At 45.3% G+C, this 18,755-nt stretch overlaps 1 long non-coding RNA gene across 2 annotated transcripts in view; it reads left to right on the top strand.

Moving 5' to 3' along the window:
• LOC103349325 (uncharacterized) overlaps positions 1-18,755 on the top strand; it is a 174,318-nt gene that overhangs the window by 68,526 nt on the left and 87,037 nt on the right. For both annotated transcript variants that reach the window (XR_007921486.2, XR_007921485.2), the window contains one exon: positions 1,693-1,857. This is a non-coding gene — a long non-coding RNA (uncharacterized lncRNA). The remainder of the gene's footprint in view (positions 1-1,692; positions 1,858-18,755) is intronic.

Here is an 18,755-nt window from a genome sequence, read left to right as displayed (position 1 = left end):
GCGTTTGGAATTTCAGATTGGCATATCTAGGTGAACCCTTTTCTTCCCTGTTCAGCATTTTTGATCTTTTGACAAAGATCAAAAGACTCAAACCCTTCTGTTCTGGAAATGTTTTTGGGATTTTTGTTTTTGTATTTGCTTCTTTGTTTCCTTTGATTTCTCATTAAAAATGTTTTGAGAGACTATTGGATGTCCTTGATGTATGCTTTAATTTTCCTGTTATTTCTTTTCAGCATTTCATCACATTATCTTTTGTATATTTTCTAAGATATTGCATAAATTTATCTTCTAGAAGTCTGTTTAATTTTATTATAGTTATTCCATATTTAATACCCATATACTCTTCAAAAATTCTTCTAATCGCGCTTTTACAATAGCTTTCTGTTCTTATTGCATGGATACCTATCTTATTTTTCTCTGAAGACATTAGCTATAGTTTTAAAAAAATATTTATTTTATTTATTTGAGAGACAGAGTTACAGAGAGAGGTAGAGACAGAGAGAGAAGTCTTCCATCTGATTGTTCACTCCTCAGGTGGCCGCAATGGCCGGAGCTATGCCGATCCGAAGTCAGGAGCAGGAGCCTCCTCTGGGTCTCCCACACAGATGCAGGGGCCCAAGGACGTGGGCCATCTTCTACTGCTTTCCCAGGCTATAGCAGAGAGCTGGATTGGAAGAGGAGCAGCCAGGACTAGAACCAGAGCCTATATGGGATGCCAGCGCTTTAGGCCAGGGCTTTAACCCACTGTGCCATAGCGCCGGCCCCAGCTATAGTTGTTTTTTAAGATTTAGCTATTTGAAAGACAAGTTACAGAGAAAAAGAGAGAGAGAGAAAGAGAGACATCTTTATCCACTGGTTCATTTTCCAAATGGCTGCAATGGTTGGGGTTGGGGTAGGCCAAAGCCAGGAGCCTAGAATTGTGTCTGGGTCTCCCACATAGGTGGCAGAGATCCAAGAACTTGTGCTGTCTTTCACTGCTTTTTCAGGCGCCTTAGCGGAGAGCTGGATAGAAAGTGGAGCAGCTGTGGCTTGAACTAGGGCTCATATGGAATGCTAGCATTGCAGGTGCTGGCTTAACTTGCTGCACCACAACAGCAGTCCCAGCTGTAGCTTTTTTTAAAAAGTATTCTTCTTGCTTTACTTTTGTTTCCCAGAGTTCCTAATTCTAGGTTATTATTTTCATTCACATTTTTCTTAAATGTCTGCTGACCCTTGGTTACCTGTTCATATTTCTGAGTAAGGAGCCACGTTGCCAACTGAAAATCTGTGGTTATCGTTGGGCTTTATTGAATGGTGAGTTTCCTGGTGGTGGGATTGGATCCAGGCTATTTTGATACCCAATTTACAAGTCTAAAGAATTTGACTCTCTGCAGACAACACCTTCAGCTTTCTGTGTTGCTTTTAGTCTCCTGGGAGACCCCGTGGGCAAAGGAGGGGAGGTGCCTCACCAAAGAGCTTCCTTCACCTTATGCAGGTTCTAGTCCTGCTGAAAGCAGGTCTGGGAGATGAGCCTTAGGCCATTACAGTTAGGAGAGAGGAGGAGGCTGGAGAGACTGAAAGGGATAGCAGAGTCATTAGAACAGCAGGATGAAAAGCATGCCTGGGAAAAATGATTGGTACCTTGGTTATAGTGCAGATATCTAGCCTGTTGACTTTGGACAACCACTCATGATCCTCAATATCACTATGCAGGTGGAATCCAGTTTGTGGGACAAAGGAAGACATGGAGGAGAAGAAGCTAAATGGCCCTTCAGAGATGGAATCCTCAGCCTTGGTAGACTCTTACCCTTCCACAGGCATTACCGGCTTCAGTTCACCTGATTTCAGTAGAAACTGAACACATCCTGGAGAGACAGGGTATGTATTCACATCAGCCATCAGAAGTGATGGGCAGGAGACAAGAGGGATTCTTAAAAGTATGAAAGTAAAACAAACACTTTATTTAAGGAAAAGGCAACTTAGAAAAGAGAAAAGCCTAATAAATAACTCAGTACAGCTGGCTTAAGCACTTTAAAGCCAGTGTCTGTGATAAGCAATGAAAACATTAATATAAAATGCTTCACCATAAATGAGTACAATTCAGGCTGATGTATTGCAGCTGAGCCGGCTGTTGGGTGCTATGCTTTTAAAGTGATGTTTACAATCAGTGTTTTTTCCTTTGGTAACTAAAAGAAGGCAGAAATGGCTGTAAGCCTTGCCAGGGTGCAGCTCTGAGCCTTGAGAGGGTGGGAACTCTGCCAAGTGCCTGGCCCCTCTCCATCCCATTCCCAATCAGCTGGAGACAAGGGAATTAGGAAGCTTCAGAGAGGAGTGGTGTCAGGGACCAGAGAACTGGGTGCCTGGTTTAAGTTGATGGCCAGTTCTGAGGTCTGGGGTTGGCAGATCAGTCTTACCGGGTACCATGTGTCCTCAGCTAGTCCTGGAGGCCACAGAGGGTGTCTCCCAGAGACTTTTCATGCCCCGCTGTCTCTTCCTTCTCAGGCCTGGAGAGTGGAATGGTAGCTACTAGAGGCTGGGGAGAGTAGGGTGGTGGGAGGGTTGGGGAAAGATTGATTAATGGGCACTAAGTTATGGTTAGTTAGGAGGAAAAAATTCTGGTGTTCTATTGTACAGTAAGGGGACTGCATATCATGACAATGTACTGTTATATAGAATGTATGTTATTTAGAAAAAAATTTAAAGTTTATTTATTTATTTTCATCTAATTGAAAGGCAGAGGGAGAGAAGGGGAGACAGCGAGAGAGAGATAAGGTATGTCTTGCATCCATTGACCTAAGTTCACTCCCTGAATGATTGTAACAGCCAGGGCTGGACCAAGCCAAAGTCAAGAGCCTAAAATTCCATCTCGATATCCCATGTGGGTGACAGGGGTTCAAGTATCTGGTCGTCATCTACTACCTCCTGGGCTGCATCAGCAGGAAGCTGGATCAGAACTGGAGCAGCCAGCGTTCTAGCCAGGCATTCTGAAATGGAATGCAGGCATCCCAAGTGGCAGCTCAAACTTCTGTGCCACAATATCCCTGAAGGGGTCTGGAACCAAGTGCTTGAGCCATCACCTGCTGATTAGCAGAAAGCTGAGACAGGAATCCAGGCATTCTATATGGGATGGGAGTGTCCCAAGAAATGGTTTCACCACTGTGCCAAATGTCTACTCCACTTCTTTCGATAAAGCTAGAAGCACGATTTTGAATGTTTTCACCATAGAGAAATCATAAATGTTTTGAAGAGATGGGTGTGTTTACCCTATGTGAACATTACAAATTTTATGTATTTATTGACATTCTACATGGTATTCTGAAAATTTGTCCAGTTTTAATGGATCAGTTATCAGGGATAATCTTATTACCTTCCTGAAAAATACATTCCTTTTGTTATGCAAGAAGAAGAAAAATGTCTCACATTTGCTGAGTGCCGGCTCCATGCCAGGTGCTACTCCTGGCTAGGCAGGGTGGCCCTCCCTGGGGATGCATTGGTCCTGGATTTGTGCTTGTGTGGACGACCTTGTCCTGGCCCCACAGCCTCTTCCCTCTTCCAGGATTCTACCTCTCCTTGTGCTCACTCTTGTTTTTTTTGTCCTAGGGTTCTGGCAGCCCCGGATGTTTGGGAAGTGGGAGTTCTTTTTTTCTCCCCCCTTTATCATTGCTGTCCATAAAAGGACTCACAAGACTCCTTCCTTAAAGGGTTTAACTGTCAATCATGTCAGGAAAAATAAACAAAGCAGCACAGACTGTGACGAGGTCAAAGAAGCAGGGTTCTCTTGGTGGCTGTCACTGGCTATTGGTTCCTGCATTTTTTTTAAATGATGGCTCCAGAGGCCCCCCAAGAAGGGGACTCAGAGCCCCTCAGCTGTGTCTGGGGTCACACTGACAGCCCTTGAGCACTTAGAAGTGAAACGAGCCTGTTCAGTCTCTCACCCATAACCCTGCCTACTGAGTCCTGCAGAGCGCAGACGCATCCTCAGCTCTCCTTAGCCCCATACCTGGGAACCAACTGCTGCTTCTCTGGACCTCACAGGTTTTTTCCCTTGGATTTAGATGATCCTACCCCATTTCCTATTTGTTTCTTATGGAGGCTGTCACAAATGACCATAGTTGTAGATGCTTAAAACAATACTCTTTGTCTTGTAGTTCTGGAAGTCAGAGATGGGACGGGGTCTCACGGGGCCACCCTCAGGGTGTAGGTAGGTTGGAGGCTGCAGGGTGAACTCTTGCTTATGTTTTGGCTTTTCTAGCTCTGGAGACAGCCCCTGTGCCCTGGCTCATGGCCCCTTTTATCTTTATAGCCATCCCAGGCTGATTGAACCTTCCTGGGTCACTTCAGTCTGACATCCACATGGCTGCCTCCTTCTTGACCTCCTTAAGAGCACTGGGACTATCATGGAGGCCCTTGCACAATACTCAGTAAGATCACTGCTTTAAGACTGGCTGATTGGCCACAGTTTCCCATCAGCATTCTTCATGCCCTCTGCTATGGAGAGAGCACATTCACAGGTCCTTGGAATGAGGGCATGAACATGTTTGGGGAGAAAAGCATTTTTCTTCCGACCACAGCAGCTGCCATTGACTTCTGCTCCCTTAAATTCTCCATATCTTCCTGACAAAAACCAGGTCAGCTGGAAAGACTGCTTCCTCCTTCAGGTGAAGCTGGCCTTGTCCCCTGGGGTCCCTGTGTGGACAGACGTGGGCTAAGTGACCACAAGGGGGAAACAAATGATGCTGTACAGTATGCTGTGCTGCTAAGTCAGAATGCTTCTTAGGCTTGGTTGTGAGGTGTAATGAGTACATTAAAACCTATTTATTTAATTTTCATCTGCTAGAAAGTGAGAGAGAGAGAGAAAGAGAGAGAGAGAGAGTGAGAGAGAGAGAGAGAGAGAGAGAGAGTCTTGTACCCACTGGTTTACTCCCTAAATGTGTATAGCAGTCAGGGCTGGTCTAAGACAAAGCTAGGAGCCAGGAACTCAATTCTTGGGTGGCAGGGGCCTGGGCACTTCAGCTATCACCTGCTGCTTCTTAGGATGTACTAGCAGGAAGCTGGATCAGACATGGAGTAGTTGGGACATGAACTGACATGTGACACAGGTGGCTAAGCTCACTGTGCTACAACACTCACCCTTTAGTACTTTTTTTTTTTTAAAAGATTTATTTATTTATTTTAAAGACAGAGTTACAGAGAGAGGTAGAGACAGAGAGAGAGAGAGAGAGAGAGAGGTCTTCCATCTGCTGGTTCACTCCCCAGATGGCTGCAACGGCTGGAGTTGTGCTAATCCGAAGCCAGAAGCCAGGAGCCTCCTCTGGGTCTCCCACGTGGGTGCAGGGACCAAGGACTTGGGCCATCTTCTACTGCTTTCCCAGGCCATAGCAGAGAGCTGGATTGGAAGAGGAGCAACCAGGACTAGAACTGGCACCCATATGGGATGCCAGCACTTCAGGACAGGGCTTTAACCCACTGCACCACAGCGCCGGCTCCTCAGTGCATTTTTGACTTAGAGTATCTTTCAACTCATGGTGAGCTCATTGGGGCATAGTGCAACATGAGTCAAGGACCACATGTACATAAATACATACATAGATCTATATGGTTGTTCATAAATTGTGAGATGGAAGGTGAAGGACAGTTGTGCCAACCACCTGTCATGTTCAAGGTCAGCCATTGTGCCCAGCACATCCCCATTCCAATGCCACATGTGACTGGCAACTCCAGAACTATGTACTACACCCACCAACATGCCACCTTGGTCAAGCTACTTTGTTTCTTGGTGCCTCACTTTTCTGGGTCCTAAAATGGGAAAACCTAATTTGAAGAGTGAGAAAAAATGTGTTGGGTGTGTAGGTTCTGTTCCTCCATCTATACTTTATGGAATACCTCAAAAAGTACACGGAAAAATGAAATTAAGATAAGTTTATTTTGGTGCAGAAGACTTTGAAATCCTTGTGTGATATTTTCAGAATACACGTTTCCATGATGTTTTGGGATTTGAGATTCCCAATCTCTTTCTCTTCTTCCACAGGGAATGGTGAGTGCCTGCCGAGCATTATAGAATGAGGAGTTGGGTAGGGCATTGTTGGGGACTCAACCAGCCAGTAATGATCTTTGGAACAGAACCACCCCAAACAGCATCTTTCCTTACCAGAAATTCTATACACAAAGTGCCAGGTGAGCTCAGCAGTTCTGTGCTTCCTGACCAGCACTGTGTTGCTTTTTAGCTCCCAATTATAAATTTAAACTGAACAGATGTATTATATGGAAATACTTTAAACTATTATCAGAAACAGCTTTTGCATTAGTGGTAATAAATCCATATTTGTAGTCACTTCTCTTTTTTGCCTGCTTGATAACTTGAAAATTCTAAAATCTTTTTCTAGAATAAATCTGGATAAAGGGATTGGTGCCCTCCTCCCTTCACTACTCTGCTTCCCACCCTCCCCTTGTACTCACCCCAAAGCCACCAGTCCTGCCCAATAGCTCCACAAAGGAAGCAGTGAAGAAGGGAAGAAAGTGGAGGTCTCCCTGAACACAAACCCAGATTATGGGCTCAGGTAACTTCCATACCCTTTGTGGTTTAAAGCAGTTTCCAGTGACCCTGCCTCCTTGTGTTCATGCCCTATCTGGCCTGGACCTATCTGATGAACAGAATACTGCAAAAGTGATGGGGTGTTACACTTGAGATTAAGTATGGCTGTGAGTTTCAAATTGCTGGAACTCTTTCTCTTGTGTTATTGACTCTCTGGCTTGGATGAAGCAAGCTGTCATGGTAGAGAGAACACATAGCAGAAAATTGAAGGTAGCCTCTGGCCAATAGCCAATAAGGAACTGAGACCATCAGCCAAACGACCCATGAAAAACAAAGTTCTTCCAAACCCAGTGCATGAGCTTAAAAGCCGACCCTGCTTCATTTCAACATTGAGATGTCCATGGCTCTAAAATAGTCCATGGGAGACCCTGAAACAAAGGGCCTAGCTAAGCCTTGTTCAGATTTCTGACCATGAAGAACTTCTCCACTTAGCAGTTCCAGCATTAAGCAGTCACAACCATCAAACCCATGCAAGTTCCACCAGCACAATTTTGGTCCCCAGACATGCAGACCTACAGCATGGACCATCCTACATCAGGACTTGTGCCAGCCATTCCTTCTGTCTGGAATGCTCATCCCACATGCTCATGTGGCTTACTCACTCTTGCACTTCAAGTCTTTTTCAAATTTTATTATCATCCTAGGTCCCTCTCCTTCTGGTCATGCTATTTGAACTTGCAATTCTCCACCCAAAGAACACCTTGGAAAATGCTTGGCACATAGTCATCCCTCAATACATGCTTGTGGAATGAGATAGAGTGTTTGAGCAGAAACTAGAGTTGCATATTTAAAAAAAAATTGTGTGTGCATATAAGTTAATGTGTTAGTTTTTTATTACTTTAGCTAAAATACCCTAGAAGAGCCCAATAGGAGGGAAGAGAGTTTATTTTGGTTTACAGTTTGGAGGCTGACAGTTAAAGACTGGGTATCCCCATTAGGCTGGCATCTGGTGAGAGCTGGCAATGGTGGAGTGTGTATGGAGGAACTATCACATGATGAGCCAGGAAGTGGATGCAGTAAGCACATTCTGCCTATATTACCAACTTTTAGAGAGAACTGCCTTTCAAGTGCGAGGCCTCAATGAACTAAAGACCTCTCACTGAGCCCATCTTCCATACTTTATTATTAGTTTAAATCGCCACCCCTAGCCCATCAATCCATTGACTGTTAACTTTGGGGTTTAGACATCTGCATGAGTTTGGACAGCCAAACCCTGTTGAATCATAACACATAGAATTTTCCCCTTTAATCATTTTTAATGTAAAGTTCAGTGGCATTATATTGTTGTGTAACTATCATTATCCACTCCAGAATTTTTTTTAAATCATCTCAACCTGAAATTCTGAATTCATTAAATGATATTCTTCATTCCTCCTTTCCCTCCTCCAGCCCCTGGAAACAACTGTTCTATTTTGTGTCTTTATAAATTTGACTATTCTGGATACCTTACATGAGTAGGCTCATACACAATTTGACCTTTGCCTCTCTGGTTTATTTCACTTAGCATAATGTCTGCAAGGGTCATCCATGTTATATAGTATGGGTCAGAATTTCTTTCCTTAGGGCTAAATATTTCACTGTATGTGCATACTGAATTTTGCTTATCTATTCATCTATTGATGGTAGAAGATACTTTCTCACGGAAGATGCCTGACATCCCATGGTGTGGGAGGGCAGATGGGTTCAGTTGTCCCTTGTGTCTTTCCTGATGGGTAAGGATGCCACATTTTCTCTCCTGTAGATTTGTGTTGACCGCTTGCTCTGGGAGAGGCAATTCTGGACAATTAGAGAAAGTCTAAAACCTTTGGGTATGAAATCAGTTCTGTTCTAGTGCTACAGTGGAAGCTTAAGGTAGAAAGAATTTAGTGAAAGCTGTGAGGATGAGTTACTTACTTTATGGTTCATAAATAATGAAAAAATGGACTCTATGTCTATAAACATTATTTATATAAATTCTTCATTGAACAGGTAACTACAGGCTAAATGCTAAAACCAAGGAACAAAACCTGGAATTAAAAAAAGCAGAACTATAGTCATCAAGAGCAATGGAGAAATCACTTTGTTAGGGTGCCCAAAGGGATTTACACTCAGTTTCTGGTACAAGGGTGTACAAGCTGCCAATGGGCTCAGCATCCCTGGGATGCAATGGGCTGGCTGGGTGGTATCAGGAATGTCTCAAGAGGGACTCCTGTGGGCCGGCGCCGCAGCTCACTAGGCTAATCCTCTGCCTAGCGGCGCCGGCACACCGGGTTCTAGTCCCGGTCGGGGCACCAGATTCTGTCCCGGTTGCCCCTCTTCCAGGCCAGCCCTCTGCTGTGGCCAGGGAGTGCAGTGGAGGATGGCCCAGGTGCTTGGGCCCTGCACCCCATGGGAGACCAGGAAAAGCACCTGGCTCCTGGCTCCTGCCATCGGATCAGCGCGGTGCGCCGGCCGCAGCGCGCCGGCCGCGGCGGCCATTGGAGGGTGAACCAACGGCAAAGGAAGACCTTTCTCTCTGTCTCTCTCTCTCTCACTGTCCACTCTGCCTGTCAAAAAAATAAAAAAAAAAAAAAAAAAAAAGAGGGACTCCTGTGTACTCAGATGTGGCACCTCTGTTGTTGATTTCTAACATTCTGTCTTGTTTGTGTGTTTTTTTGTTTGTTTTTCATTTAATAAAATAATCAGAGATGATCACTATTTCAAAGGGGATATATATCAGGTTTTGCTTTATTTTGACCTTGAACGGACATTCATAGTTCCTTCTTCCATGTGTTTCATACAGCTCTGGGCACTAAGAGTGCTTTTTAAGAACATGGAGTGACTCTTAAACACCCTCTCATCTCCTCTCTTAGGACCCCTCTCTCCTTGTATGCTAACTACCAAGCATCTGACAGAGCATACAAGGGTAGACACCCTATTTGCCTCCTAGGTGAGACTTTTCCCCATCAATCTTTCACTCTGAAGACCAGACAGTCTGGCTGAGACTCAGCCTCATTCTCTACTTTGAACTGATGTATTGAGGGGGAAGCTTCAATTGATTGTTAACAGGAAAAATGTGGAAGAAAAGGGGAAAGATTGATGGATTCCAGAGGGAGTGTTTAGAACTTTGAGATGTGGTGTTCACATCTCTGAGAACTTGGTAAGACCCTGTGGCCCCTCTCATGACGAGCAGGGGTGGGGTTTGGAGGGGAAGAGGGATCTCAAGTTAGGACTCCAACATGCTCTCCCATGTCTGGATCTAGGCTGCTATTAGGATGGTATCACTCTTCACTCCCATTGGCTTCAACAGGTTCTGGGGGCTGCCTGGGGACCTAACCACCACGCACAACATGGTTTCTATGGGAAAATGCATTTTGAGTACTAGAAAACTGACACACACTCAAACTTTTGGAGCAGAGCCTGCTCTTAAGTTGGAGACTGCTTGAATACCACTTTCACAGCCATATTATATACAGAGGCCTATTTTTAAGACATATGTCTATTTCTAAGACATTCAGCTTATATAACAATGGGAATGGGAAGAAAGAACTGATAGAAGTAGAATCTTGTGCTTTGTAGGGAGGAAGGAGATGTGAATATTCATTGTATAGAATGTATTTATTTCTACATGGAAACAGAGTAGAAGACACTGAGATGCCTAAAACATCCTCTAGGCTGTGTGGCCCACCCTTATGGGCTTTTGTTGAGAAGTTCCATATCCATGCCATTCATAATTTTGAGGCAAACAATTGAATTTCAGTATAACAGCGAGAATTTCATTAAATTTAAAGGTCGAGGTATGGTCATTTTACAGGATTTACCTGAGTTATGACGTACCTTTGTTCCCTTTCTCCTCTCTGTTTGTGGCCTCAGGTTGATGCATGATGAACTCCCTGATGTATTGCTTTGCCCCAGATAGGTCTACCTTGCAGGAGCCAGTAATGAGTTTGCCTGGGACCATGTTTGGCACCAGTTTTTCCAGAGTTTTCAGTAACTCAGGGTCAACATTCATATCCGTTGGTCAGCAATCCAGTGTTAAAATATCCTGGTTACTGAGTCTACAAATGAGCCAATCTAGATTCGCTTCCTGTCACTTTGAATAACTTAGCTCACCCCAGCAATTCATGGAGTTATATCAATTTGTTTCAGTTTAACTACTTTACATCTACACAGCAACTGAAGTCAACTTGGGTGATAACCAAATGCAATAGGCCAAACAATTAAACTGCTCTAGTTGGCTAGTGCTATGTTCTTAACAATGAAAAGTCACAAAAATGGTTCAACTGGCCTTTGGGTTGGCAGAGAGCTGTGAGATGAATATTCTCCGCCTCTCCAACTGTGTGTATTTTATTCATAGACTACCCTTGAATTCTAGACAAAAATAAGGAATGTAAATGCCGTTGTTTTTCAATTGTGAATTTAGGAAATGGAGTTTCAGTTCTGATTCACACATCATATTTAGAATAGAGTAGTTGATGTCTTGTAACAACAAGAAAGATATGGAGAAAAAGAGGACAGGACCAGTGCCGAATTCCTGGGAAAAGCTGAAGCTTCCCCATAGTGCTCTCCATGGCATTCACACCTACCTCCCGTGCCTCAGTGAATCCGGGAAGAGAAATCTAAATCCAAATCCAGGAAGAGAAAACTCATGCAGCGTGGGTAGCTTTTCTAGGCCTGATCTTTGCCTTGGCACATAGCTTTTTCTCTTCTCTCCAGAAGGATAGATATATTTGGGCCAGTGAGGACAGGAGAGGGTTAAGTGTGGATGTTTCCTGAAGATCACCACAAGATGAAGGGGCCTCAGCAGAATGGCCAGAACACCAGGTCTTCAGGAGACCTCAGTTTTGGTTCTTGATTCATCACAAACCAGCAGAGTGATCTCAGGCAGACCTCTTGCTTTGTGTGCACAAGCTGGCTGCTAGCATGTCTTTTGACCCTACAACCAGAGCCACTGGTGATGTGTATGGGAGGACAGAGAAACTGCTTGTGTCTCTGGACCCTGCTCCTGCCAGCTCCAGCAGCAGACAGCTGGAGCTGTGTTGCCTCCAGCCTATAGCAGTTCAGTTTCTGTATTGATTCTGATCTAGTAGTTTGATCTTTCAGTCCCATGAGCTAAAGAAACTTGAAATGAAAAGTGTGTCATAACCCTAGATGCCACTGTTGTCACTTTTACTTCAATACCACCACCCTTTACTCTGCTGTCAGCATCATCATCATAATAGAAGTAAGTGCCGGGCTCTGTACTAACCACTCTGCCTTCCTAATCTCAGTGTTTTTAACAGTTTCACAGGGAGTTGCTGTTCTCATTTTTCAAATGAAGAGCAGGCTGGATATGCAGGCCACATCTACCTGATTCCAGGGCTCCTTCCCTTAAGTCTTCATGATATGCTTTGTAAGATTTTCTTCTTTGTTCCTGGTGCTGTTTTCTACCTAGTTTTCTAGTTATATAGAAGGGACAGAATACTGTCCTGAAGTCCAGGCCACATGGATTTGGCCTTGACTCCTTGGCAAGTTTTTGCCTAGACTCTGAGCCTAAAACCTGCTCCTTGCTTTCCAAACTAGCGATTGGTTTTAGGCTTTCTGTGAACCAAACACCCAAGCTCTGATGCCAGGCCCACCTGCATTTGAATATCACCTACCATCTAGATCATCCACTGCCCTTTGCTCTCCTTAGAGTTGTTTTCCTAGGGAACTCAGGGCCTGCTGTGGCCAAGGCTGACTTTATCAAAATTCTTTGGAGCCCTTGATCATTGATATGAAGATGGCTAAATGCTTATTGCATTTTCCAAGTGCTCCCCTGGGTTTCCTTCATCCTCCACCTGCACTGTCCCTAAGTTCACTTACGACCTCTGGGGCTTGTGGGGAGGGTATTGGAACATGGTGATCCAGCCCCAGGCTGGAAGGTGACCCCAGGGGTCAGGCCAGCAGGGGGCAATGTCTGGGTTCCTCACAAAACTCCATAAATAGAACTCTTGGTTTATTCCCGTGTTCATTCCATCTTCACTTTTTTTTTTTTTTTCTTTTTCTTGTGGAGAGCTCCTGAGTACAAAGCCGCAGGGGAGAGAAGCTTTTTCATAGAGTTGGCCCGGTCTTACTTTGCCTCTGCTCCTTGCAGGACTTGGTTGTTTTCCATCTTAATTATGCTCTTTGCATCAGTGGCTGGCAGGTACACAACCTTTAAAGGAGTTTATCTTAAAAACCCCACTCTTTCTGGAGTCAAGCGGTTCTGTGGGGGAAACTGTGAGACTTCCAGGGATGGTTGCACGTGCATGATTGTAGGTGGTAGCGAGGGAGTAGTAACAGCTTTCTCATTTACCATTACCTTGGGGAGGTCAGAGCTTGCCAGCATGGGCTAGGGATACTTATACAGCCCCTAGCCTTGAGTTTTATGAAAAACACTGACTTCGGGCCGGCGCCGCGGCTCACTAGGCTAATCCTCCGCCTAGTGGCGCCGGCACACCGGGTTCTAGTCCCGGTCGGGGCGCCGGATTCTGTCCCGGTTGCCCCTCTTCCAGGCCAGCCCTCTGCTGTGGCCAGGGAGTGCGGTGGAGGATGGCCCAGGTGCTTGGGCCCTGCACCCCATGGGAGACCAGGAAAAGCACCTGGCTCCTGGCTCCTGCCATCGGATCAGCGCGGTGCGCCGGCTGCAGCGCGCTGGCCGCGTCGGCCATTGGAGGGTGAACCAACGGCAAAGGAAGACCTTTCTCTCTGTCTCTCTCTCTCACTGTCCACTCTGCCTGTCAAAAAAAAAAAAAAAAAAAAAAAAAAGAAAAACACTGACTTCTGCCTGTGATACTGCCGCTGAATCAACTAAGGACAGTGACAACCATGTGAAGGGAAGTCAGGACTTCTCAGTAGATAAAATGGGTGGAAGCATCATGAATTGAGTTACATCTCAATAACTAACTATAACATATTTTTTTTTGGTTAAGACTCTGAAGCTTCCTGATTGAATGCAAATGTCATCTGCCAGAAATAAGTTTTTAATTATCAGGCATTTTTATTTTAGTATAAATTCATCTTTAGATGGCTCAGTTTGTAGGCTCAGTTCACCAAGTTTATAGGTCTTCCTCTATCTGGAAGAACTATTTGGTCAAGGATAGATAATCTACCCATTTACCCTTTAATTCACTCATTTTAAGATTTTTTTTCAGTTCAGCTGTCTACTCTGTGCTGTACAGGGAGACTACAAGAAAACCTGGTCCCTTAAGGAAGCTGATGGGAATCTAGAATTCTGCACAGGAAACTCTGCAGTATGATGGAGATAAGTTATAGTTGGCAGCTAGACCATGTGCTGTAGACATAGATGCACCATGAGGTTGAAGGAAGCAGGTTTAGATAAAGCGCTAAAAGTAGTTCCATGGATGAGCTAAGATCTTCACTCTTGGAATTACTATATGAGGTCAAAATAATTAAATATTAGAATGCATGGTAGAGAATATATTTTGCAGAGAGAGAAAATGGGTGCATTTAAGGATGGGTATTAATTTTAAGGAAACATCGACTATTTGAGTCCATAATGGTAAGGCAGAGAAAGTCCCCACTCTTCTTTTTCTGCCTAATTGCCTGAATTAATTCTCTAGCAGTGTCCATCTCTGGTTTTAAATTTTCCAGTTCCCACCCAATTCCAACATCAACTTTGTGGGCAGTCATAATGCTCTGCCTGCATGTAGCAGGTGCTAAAGAAATGTATTGAATCAATGAACAAATGAGCCACAAATAGTTTTGAGCACATCTGCTAAGCTGAGCTACTTCAGAGCCTTGATTTTGATTTTTCTGAACTAAAGTCACTTTATGCTCACTCTGCAAGTATAAAGGAGAGGATATTCCACAAACAAATGCCATTTTTCAATCACCGGTCAACGTTCCCATTCTCTCTCTATCTCTTGTGAGCATTCATGTAGTCTCACTCAAATTTAGTCAGACACAGCAGTTTATTCTCCAGTTTACATGGCTGGGTGCAATGAGACAACTGAGCCCAAATGATGCCACCCTTGTTCTTGCTCTAAGAACATAAAATTCATTTTTAATTTTATATCATATCAGTGAGGAATTTCCCTAGAAAAAATTTTTAAGTCTAATTCATAATAAAATTAGTCACCCAAAGGCACACAAAAGGCACACAACTCTGATGACTTTAATAAGTGTACCTGCTTCGACCTCTAGTAACCTATTACATCTCCAGAGGGTGAGCCAGCTGGGGAAGAGGATTAGGGTTCCTGACCCACTTGTAACACTCTGAGTGGCCCCTCCAGCTGCACAGAGGTCAGGCAGAGGGTGGGCTCCCCAGTACAACACAGATACCAGGATCTCTTAAAGGGATGTAATGACTCAGTGTTCCTGCGGAATCCCGGTAGACAAACTTGTCACCATCGCCCAAATCTCCAGGCTGAGACTGAATGTAAGCTCTTGTATAAAGAGGGCCCACCAGTGGGGCCTCACTGCCGAGGTCAGTTTCCCATTCTGGAGTCTGGCCAGGCCTTGGATGAGTAGCCCTGTTCTTCAGTTCAGTCCCTAGCCATGTGAGAGGAATCTGGGACTGGGACCAACACTAAGATGCTTTTGTAATCTATTCTCTCTGCCCTCTTCCTGTTTCTCTCCAATCAGGAAGGCGGAATACAGAAACTTGTGCCAAACTCCTAAGATGTTGACCTTCCAGTCTGCCCTATCATTGCTCAGGTTTTGTCCCATCCATCAAATGGCTGTGCCAGGGGCGGGGCCTAGACTGATCATCACCATCATGCCTGGAGAGGCCAGACAAGCACTTCCAATACACTGTTGCAATGACAACAGCTGTGACAAGCCATTAGCTTGCTCTAGTGGGGGGTTACAAGGAGGATAAAGCAGATAGTTCTGAAATCTGTGATGGTTTTATAATTTGGTAAACACCCAGCAGAACAGAACCGGAGGCAGTAGGGCTTATGTTAGAGAAGTAATGGACAAAGTCAGACTCAGTGCAGCAGAAGAAGGCTGGGTCTCACCAGGGTTGAATGGAAGATGCCCAGGTTGAGAGCCGGCGCCGTGGCTCAATAGGCTAATCCTCCACCTTGCGGCGCCGGCACACCGGGTTCTAGTCCCGGTTGGGGCGCTGGATTCTGTCCCGGTTGCCCCTCTTCCAGGCCAGCTCTCTGCTATGGCCAGGGAGTGCAGTGGAGGATGGCCCAGGTGCTTGGGCCCTGCACCCCATGGGAGACCAGGAAAAGCACCTGGCTCCTGGCTCCTGCCAGGATCAGCGCGGTGCGCCGGCTGCAGCGGCGGCCATTGGAGGGTGAACCAACGGCAAAGGAAGACCTTTCTCTCTCTGTCTCTCTCTCTCACTGTCCACTCTGCCTGTCAAAAAAAAAAAAAAAAATAAAAAAAAAAAAAAAAAAGAAGATGCCCAGGTTGAATGGGACAACTTTTGGGACTAGAACTGTGTAAGGAACCTAAACAAGGAGAGTCAAGGGCAAAGAGGGCAGGTGGACAGAGTTCTCTTATGTGAAATCTTGCCAGGTGAGCCCTTCCCAGTCATGCTACCGACATGACTGGAGGCACAGCATGGAGAATTTGGTTCTCAGTACCATTTTTGGGCATGAGGCAGCTCTGTTTTGGGCTAGACCCAAGATTTCCCTTATCCCAGGTTGTGAGAACTGTGATTGAACCAGAGTTGGTTAGCATGCAGGGTTTAGGGCCTGCAGTAATAGGACTGGGTCCACCCTGTTACCACTCTCTTGCCTTGTGTACGTCACACAGCATCACTTCCTGTTTCATATCAGGCCCCAGCACATGCTCTGTGTGTTCACCGCCTGCCCAGTTCCTCTCACAGCAAACTCTGCCCACGTGCTGCAGCCCCATCTTGCCTGCCTCTGTCTGGCCCTCTCTGAACCTCCCATCATCAGCAACAACATCAGTGAATGCTTAGATTAATTACTGATTATCCCGTAGGTCACCCTGATTTCCTTGTTATGCTGATGTTTGCCTCCTTTTGTATTTCTCAGATGGATGTCTTGGGGCTGGTCCTCTGTCATGTTTATTGATTGATGGTTTGATGTTTCCTTTCCTTCCCACCCTCCTCATTGTCCTAGTTTCTCATGAGAGTTTGTGAGGGATGAAGCTAAGTTTATCTTTTCTCTCTTGCATTAGAACATTGCTTGGGTGTTCGTTTTCTAAATTGTGTTTATGGTTAAACTGAACTGGTCCAATGTATCAAAAATGCCAATAGTGCCTTGGCCCTCCTGGGTATAGAATTGGTTTTATCTGTGTGTGATGTTTGTTATTTCTATGTTAGTAACGTATCTTTGCCAGGCATAAGCTGAACACATCAGGATGAGGAAGGTCTGGTGCATAATTGAGTTCTGAAGTTGCTCATGAAGGGATGAGAACAGAGGCCTGGAAAGAGTGACTTACTCCACTGGAAGTGCTAGAAGGGTGCTGGCATTGCGGTGTAGCCAGTAAAGCTGCCACCTGTGACACCAGCATCTCATATGAGAGCCAGTTCATGTCCTGGCTGCTACACTTCCAGTCCAGCTCCTTGCTAATGGCCTGGGAAAAACAGCAGAAGATGGCCCAAGTGTTTGGGTCCTAGCCACCCATGTGGGAGACCCAGATGAAGTTTCGGGCTCCTGGCTTTTGCCTGACCCAGCGCTGGCTATTTGCAGCCATCTGAGGAGTGGACCAACGGCAAAAGATCTCTCTTTCTTTCTCTGTCTCTCCTCTCTCTCTCTCTCTCCCCACTCTGTAACTCTTTGAAAATAAACAAATAAATCTTTTAGTTTTAAAGAAGGTGCTAGAAGGGAAGTCAGGTCTGTGAGTGAAGCCCAGAGCCTGTCTGGTGTAATAACCACAAGCCACATTTCAATAATAGGAACAGAATCAGCAATGGTGTCCCTGAGACAGGTAACACTATAAATATGAGTCTAACTAACTGCTGACCACCAAGTCTAGGATGGAGCGTGGTAGGGATGGCTGAGCTCTGTCTTTGGGGTCTGTCATCCTGCTATAGGAAGTCCAGGTTTATTTATATTTACATGGGGATTGGAGGACTCCCAGCAGCAAGAAGGGGCCTTCTCTATTGAGTAAGAGTTTTCCAAGTCTCTGCTTGTGCCGCATTTATTATTGTCCACTGGACAAAACAAGTCTCATGCCCAAGGCCTGAAGCAATGGCTAGAAAAATCCAACTCTTGATGGCAGGAACTTAGTCCCATTTTTCAATATAACCTCAAGAATGAAAACAGAGAATCTGTGTTTTAATTGGGTATCAGGTTCATTCATTCATTTATTCCTTCCTTTTTTTTTTTTTTTTTCTAATTATCATTATCTGTTAGGCAAGCCTTGCGTCAGACCTGCTACTGAGTAGATGTGGACTTTGCCCTCAGGTATTCACATCGTAGGAGGGAGATACACAAGCTACAACCTGAGGTTCCAGGTGGCCAGCATGGTAGTTGGGGTATACCTAGGATGCAATGAAGAGAGACAGAGAGGGGCCTTCTGCCAGAAAAGGAGGCCACAGAGGGGTTGGTACTGTGGCAGAGTGGGTTAAGCTACCACCTGCGATGCTGGCATTCTGGCATCCCATATCATGTGGCACTGATTTTAGACCTGGCTGCTCTACCTCGGATTCAACTCCCTGCTTATGTGTCTGGGAAAGCAGCATAAGATGGCCCACGTGTTAGGGAAAGCTCCAGGCTCTTGGCTTTAACTTGGCACAGCCCTAGTCACTGTAGCCATTTGGAAATTAAACCAGCAGATGGAAGATCTCTCTCTACCTCTCTCTCTGGAACTCTGCCTTTCAAATAAAAAAAATAGGAGAGGGGCTCATAGAAGGAAGCTTTTCTGGGAGTAGCGATGGAAGAATACAAAGCAGAGGATGGGGCATTTGGGGAGCAAGGCAGACATGAGAGCTCAGCAACAATTGGATGTTGAGCCTGAAAATGAGGTACTGAGGCACTGTCGGTCCCTCCCGTTTCCAGCCATGGTTGATACTGAGCACCAGGGTCATAGTTGGGCTTGAATACACAGAGAGTAGGAATTGAGGGACGCTAGCAACATGGAGGAGGAGAAGAGAGAGTGGAGCTGGGTCCACAGGGGCTGCAGCCAACTATACTGGCTGCACCAGCACCCTGTGCCCCTGTGCCCTGTGCCCTGGGATCTGTGCAACTGTGCCATGTATCTCCTATTAAACTGGCACCTCTTGAGTCACAAAGTCAGTGCTGGCCAACAGCCATAACAGAGCCCGAGGACCTCATCA

This window comes from Oryctolagus cuniculus, chromosome 10 (genome assembly GCF_964237555.1).
Source record: "Oryctolagus cuniculus chromosome 10, mOryCun1.1, whole genome shotgun sequence".
NCBI lineage: Eukaryota > Metazoa > Chordata > Mammalia > Lagomorpha > Leporidae > Oryctolagus > Oryctolagus cuniculus.
This window is presented reverse-complemented; position numbering and strand designations above follow the sequence as displayed.